The sequence below is a fragment of the Mauremys reevesii genome, linkage group 1 (assembly GCF_016161935.1).
Source record: "Mauremys reevesii isolate NIE-2019 linkage group 1, ASM1616193v1, whole genome shotgun sequence".
Classification (NCBI taxonomy): Eukaryota; Metazoa; Chordata; order Testudines; family Geoemydidae; genus Mauremys; species Mauremys reevesii.
In genome coordinates, this window is record NC_052623.1 from 277,845,346 (window position 1) to 277,851,056 (window position 5,711).

The following is a 5,711-nucleotide window of genomic DNA, read 5'->3' on the forward strand; positions in this document are numbered from 1 at the left end:
ATTAATTAGAGGATATTGCATTCTTTAAACATTGTTGGCATCTAGGAAAAAGAACTGCATTTTAAAACACATAATATTGTATTTAAAAATCACTTCCTTTTACTTACCTGTCAAGACTTTCAGTCTTTCCCCTACAATTGGGCACATTGCTTACACTACAGCACAATGCTTTCCTACATTGTTAGATGTTTGTGAGGTCATCAGTTCCTGCTGTTGAAACACAAAATCCTGAACTTGACATGAAAGTAACTGCTTTTCACATACTGTGTATTGTTTTAAAATATATATGTATTTGTAATGTTTAAATCCACCTATATATTTATTTTACTGATTTGAGATTCATATCTGTTATTTTTATTGACAAACACTAATAATATCCTACTGCTGTACAAAGGCTGAGGAAGAGCCACAACATTTATATTCAAAGCAGGAAACACTGGTCCCATGACTGCTCTTGTCCTATTCCTGTATGTATATTATACCTAATGGCTGATGTAGATTTCATCATTTTTTCCAGAGGCAGTAGTTCATTCTACCAGCATCTATGTACTACATTCTGTCTGTTTTAGAGAACAGACCTATTGTGTGCACCAGACACTCAGAGAACATGGTGTCTGTAAAACTCGTGTTAAATTAATGGTCAACTGTACAGAAATATGATTGATGGCCACATATTCCATTTAACTTAATAATAAAGCAAATCAAGTAATATAGTTACACTAAAAAGAAAACAAGTCTCCTGATATGAATTAATCAAAATCTGCTCCTGACTTCTTCCTTTTTTTCAGTGTCTTGCTTTCTTTCCTCTGTCTTTTTCATAGGTGTCAAATGCTTAATAATAACTACTCAGGGATTTTGTGAAGAAGCATTTCTGATTATCTCCTATACTCACAACAGACCAGGGTACTGGAACAATTTGTATAATGGAGATGCTGAGAGCCACTGAACCAAATTGTGAACCCTGTATATGATGGAAACCACCTCAAGCCAGGGTTTGTGGCAGCACCCCTAGGTCCAGCACCTATGCAACAGACCGTCAAAACAACTCACAGGAATAATAAGTTTAAATGATTATTCAGAAGCTGTTAAAGTCCTGTTAAAATCATAACCTTAATTCAATGTGAGGAAAGCTTGGAGTGTCAAAGTTAAGGCTGCACAATTAGAAAAGGTATCTACTTTAATTATATATATCTTGCCTTTTGACAGTTTGTATTGCTGATTTCAGATAAACCTACATTTTAATTTAAAAAGAACAGGAGTACTTGTGGCACCTTAGAGACTAACAAATTTATTTGAGCATAAGCTTTCATGGGCTACAGCCCACTTCATCGGATGCATAGACTGGAACATATAGTGAGGAGATATATATACATACCGAGAACTTGAAAAGGTGGGAGCTGCCCAACCAACTCTAAGAGGCTAATGAATTAAGATGAACTGTTGTCAGCAGGAGCAAAAACTTTTGTAGTGATAATCAAGCTAGCCCATTTAAGACAGTTTTTCAAGAAGCTGTGAGGATACTTAACATGGGGGAAATAGATTCAATATGTGTAATGGCTCAGCCATTCCCAGTCTCTATTTAAGCCTAAATTGATAGTATCTAGTTTGCATATCAATTCAAGTTCAGCAGTTTCTCGTTTGAGTCTGCTTTTTGAAGCTTTTCTGTTGCAAAATTACCACCTTTAAATCTGTTACTGAATGGCCAGAGAGGTTGAAGTGTTCTCCTACTGGTTTTTGAATGTTATGATTCCTGATGTCAGATTTGTGTCCATTTATTCTTTTGCGTAGAGACTGTCCAGTTTGGCCAATGTACATACATTTTAATTTAAGAAAGCACGTGTCCCAGGGTAGCTGCTCCCTGTAACTGAAGTGGGTCCAGCTCTCCTATGCCAGGACAGTTGTGCCCATTTGGCCAATTAAGAAAGTCGGGCAGCACTTGGGGGTCAAAGCACGAGTGAGTTCTAAACAGACTGACTAAAAGTCTTCACACAATTGAGAGGAGAAATTGTCCCTTTTCCATGGTACTTCTGTGGTACCAAAGAAGAAGTTACTCACCTTGTGCAATAACAATGGTTCTTCGAGATGTGTGTCCCTATGGGTGCTCTACTGGAGGTGTGTCTGCGCCCTTGCGCTGCTGATTGAAGAACTTCGCTAGCAGTGTCTGCTGGGCCTGCACATGCGCTGTGTCTCCACGTTCTGTGCCATGAGGCTAGCCAGCGCACATGGGCTAACCATCTTCAGTTCCTTCTCTACTGTTGAGTCATAAGTGAGAACTCCAAAGTAGAGGGAGGAGGGCAGGTAGCGAAGCATTCACAGGCACACACATCTCGAAAAACCATCGTTACTGCACAAGGTAACTTCTTCTTTGAGTAGTGTCCCTATGGGTGCTCTGCTGTAGGTGACTTCCAAGCAGTACTCCTTGAGACTTTAGAGTCAGGTTACTCACAAATTATAGTACCGTGGCGCCAAAGACGGCATCAAAGGCAGAGTCCCCGGTGATCGCATAGTGTTCTGTGAAGGTGTTGATGCCCATGTCACCACTCTGCAAATCTCTGAGAAGGGGGCATCCTTCAAGAAGGTGATAGATGAGAAGATTGAGCTCATGGAATATGTACAGATCAAGCCCAGAGGGGTCATGTTTCAGATATGATAGCACTGTCTGATGCAAGTCGAGACCCACTTGGAGAGTCTTTGGGCTGATATCACTGAGCTCTTAGACCTTTTTGCCATAGAGAGGAATAGTCTAGGGGACTTCCTGAAGGCGTTTGTCCTATCGAGTTAGAATGCAAGGACTCTTCTAATGTCTAAGGTAGTAGTATGGTCTCCCTATTGTCTCGGTGAGGCTTGGAGTAGAAGGTGGGAAGGGGAATAGACTGATTCATGTAAAATGAGGAGGTCACCATGTGAACAAGTTGTGAAGTACTGATGGGTGCATCTCCCACTCATGGTCATGTGGGAATGTGCGACTGCGCTTGTCTGCAATCGAGTTTTGCATGCCCAGGGGTAAACTGCAGCAAGGTGAGGTTATGAGAGATGCACCAATTCCATAGTCTCATCGCTTGCATGCATAGGGACGGCGATCTGGCCCTTCCCTTGACGGCTGATATAATACATGCAGGCTCTGTTGTCTGTTAGGATTTTGGTATATGATCCTATTATCAGTGGGAGGAAATGGCCACAGGCATTCCTGACTGCTCTGAATTTGAGGAAACTGATGTGCAGGGATATCTCTGCAGTGGACCATTTGCCTTGCGTTAGGAGACTATTTAAATGTGCGCCCCATCCTATGAGGGATGTGTCGGTAGTAAGGAGTGACGAAGATGACTCCTGTGAAAGGGGGATCCCTTTGCGTGCATTGGTTGGGTTCTTCCACCAGTCCAGGGAGTTCTTGATCCTGGTGGGTAGTGTCAGGAGTTTGCCCAGACTGTCTCTGTTCAGTCTTTAAACCGAACTGAACCACATCTGTAGGCATCTCATGTGGAGTCTGGCATGCAGAATCACCGCCATGCTTGCTGCCATATGTCCCAGGAGTTGGAGGCAGATTCTGGCTGGCACTTGAGGGATGCATTGAGCTGTATTTATAAGTGAGACCAGGGATAGAAACCTGTCTTGAGGTAGGAAGGCTTTGGCCTGTAGCACATCTAGGTCGGCCCTTATGAATTCCAGGCATTGCACTAGTGTGAGGGTTGACTTCTGGGAATAGATCTGTAGGCCAAGTTCCATGAACAAGCATATTGCGCCCTTGGTGGCTCGATGAGCCTCTTGAAGTGATCAGAGTCTGAGGAAACAATCGTCCAGGTAAGTGTAGATCATTATCCTTTATGATCGTAGGTGAGTGGCCACCACTGAGAGAACTTTGGAAAATACTCTTGGGGCCGCTGAATGTCCGAAGCGGGGGACTTTGTATTGGTAGTGGTCGTGCCCCAGAGTGAACCTGAAAAAATGTCTTAGAGTTGGTAGTACTGAAATGTGAAAGTAGGCATCTTGTAAGTCGAGGGCCAAAAACCTGTCTCCCTGTTCCAATGATGGAATGATCATTGATAAGGTGACCATATTGAGGCATGGATGCCAGATGAACTTGGTGCCAAGGACATAGAGTGAAATGGTGATTGATTTCGGTGATCCCTGGGTTTGTTGAGGAGACTTCTTGCTCTCTTTTTCAATTAATGAGAGGAGTCTTCAGACCATTTCTTTTGACCCACTATCTTTCAAAGTCAAAGGTTGAGGGGAAGACTCATGCTCGCTAAAGGGCTGGAGTTGGAGAGCTGCATCCATAAAGATGATTTTCTGGTGGAGCTCTCTGTTCTTGAGGGATCTTGGTCAGAGCTGCTGGCAGAGGGAACGCTTTTGTTGGAAAAACAACGAGTATGGTGGCACCTTAAAGACTATGGATGCACTGAGGGTACTTGTCCATGACCAGATCACTTCACTGCAAGTGAGACATTTCTTGAAGCTCGGAGAGCTGGGCATACCCTTGTCTGGGGGTGAGAGGAAGGTTCTCCCCCCCACCCCCCTCCCCAACAGGGGTCAACACAAGAACAAAATTTCTTTCTTTCGTTCTTGGCATGGCCAAATAAACAGAAGAAAGCAAAAAAGGTTTTCAACGAAGCTAAAATTTAATAAATGAAAGTTAACAATCCACTATCGAACAGCTAAAGGCTCTGTCTCTAGCCAAGGGTGGTAGAGAAGGAACTGAGGACGGTTAGCCCATATGCACAGGCTAGCCTTGTGGTGCAGCACAAGGAAAGACAGTGCATGTGTCGACTCAACGGACACTGCTACCGAAGTTCTCCAATCAGCTGCAGACATACCTACAGTCCATGGGGACACTACTCAAAGAAGAAACTTGTCTTCAATTCCTGACAGTGTACCAGCTACACCATGGCTCAGCCAGGTGATATAAATACTTCAGCTGCTAAAAGTCTACCATGGTGAAATCTTAGCCCCGCTAAAGTCAAAGGCAAAACTACCATTGATTCAATGGGTTACAATTTCACACTCTGGCTCTAGCACTTGGTGGTTCCCAGGCCCCTTCTGCCCAGCTGTCTTCAAATGCCCCACTCCTCTCAGGCCCCCAGATACCCAGACTCTGTAACCCACCCCTGCCAACTGCCTTAATTGCCACAGAATCTCTCCTTCTGGACACCTATCACTCTCTAAGGCAGGAGGGAAATAGCACCAGCAGATACACTTCATTGCCCTCTGCTGACCCAACACACTTGCTCATTTTTCAGCTTCTTGTGTCTCTCTTATACCGTAATTTCCCTACTTTTCCAGTCACAATATATTTCAAGGGTAGACAAAAATGTGTATAAAACAAAACAGGACCCTCCTCCCTTAGAATGTTTTAAAATATTTGCAGCCTTTAAATAAATAGCACAATCTTTCTGTTCTCACACACCTCTTTGTGAAACACTGTTTAGTTGAATACTATTTATTGAATTTGTTTATAGTTGGGTAGTCCAACAGAGAAGATTTCTTGTAAAACATTTATACAGCGCAAGTACATTTACATGATAATTTACAACTATACTAACCTTCCCTGCCCAGAAGAGTTTGCAAATTGAATAAGATAAAGTAAACACTGGTCAGTCACCATGCTACTATTCAGAGTTTAGGAGATCCAGTAAGAACAGCTTCAGGTGGTTCCTGAGTCTTGAAAGAGTCTGATGAAAGAAGTGCCAAGAAGTGTCAAAGCTTCACTGTCTGCT